Below are 235 nucleotides of genomic sequence, written 5' to 3' on the forward strand. Positions count from 1 at the left end.
CCTGAATTCATTAAAATTAAAGCGGTAGCTGTAAAAAGCTTCATATGAATTAAAAAAAACGCATTACGCACTTANAGCGGTAGCTGTAAAAAGCTTAATATAAATTAAAAAAAAAACCCATTACGCACTTAGTTTCCAACTAAAAAAAAATAATTTAAAACTACAATCAACTACAAACGATTCTGGACCTGAATTCATTAAAATTGAAGCTGTAGCTGTAAAAAGCTTCATATGA

Source organism: Rhagoletis zephyria, unplaced genomic scaffold (genome assembly GCF_001687245.7).
Source record: "Rhagoletis zephyria isolate East Lansing unplaced genomic scaffold, Rhagoletis_zephyria_1.1 Rzeph_scaffold_01485, whole genome shotgun sequence".
In the NCBI taxonomy this organism is placed as follows: domain Eukaryota; kingdom Metazoa; phylum Arthropoda; class Insecta; order Diptera; family Tephritidae; genus Rhagoletis; species Rhagoletis zephyria.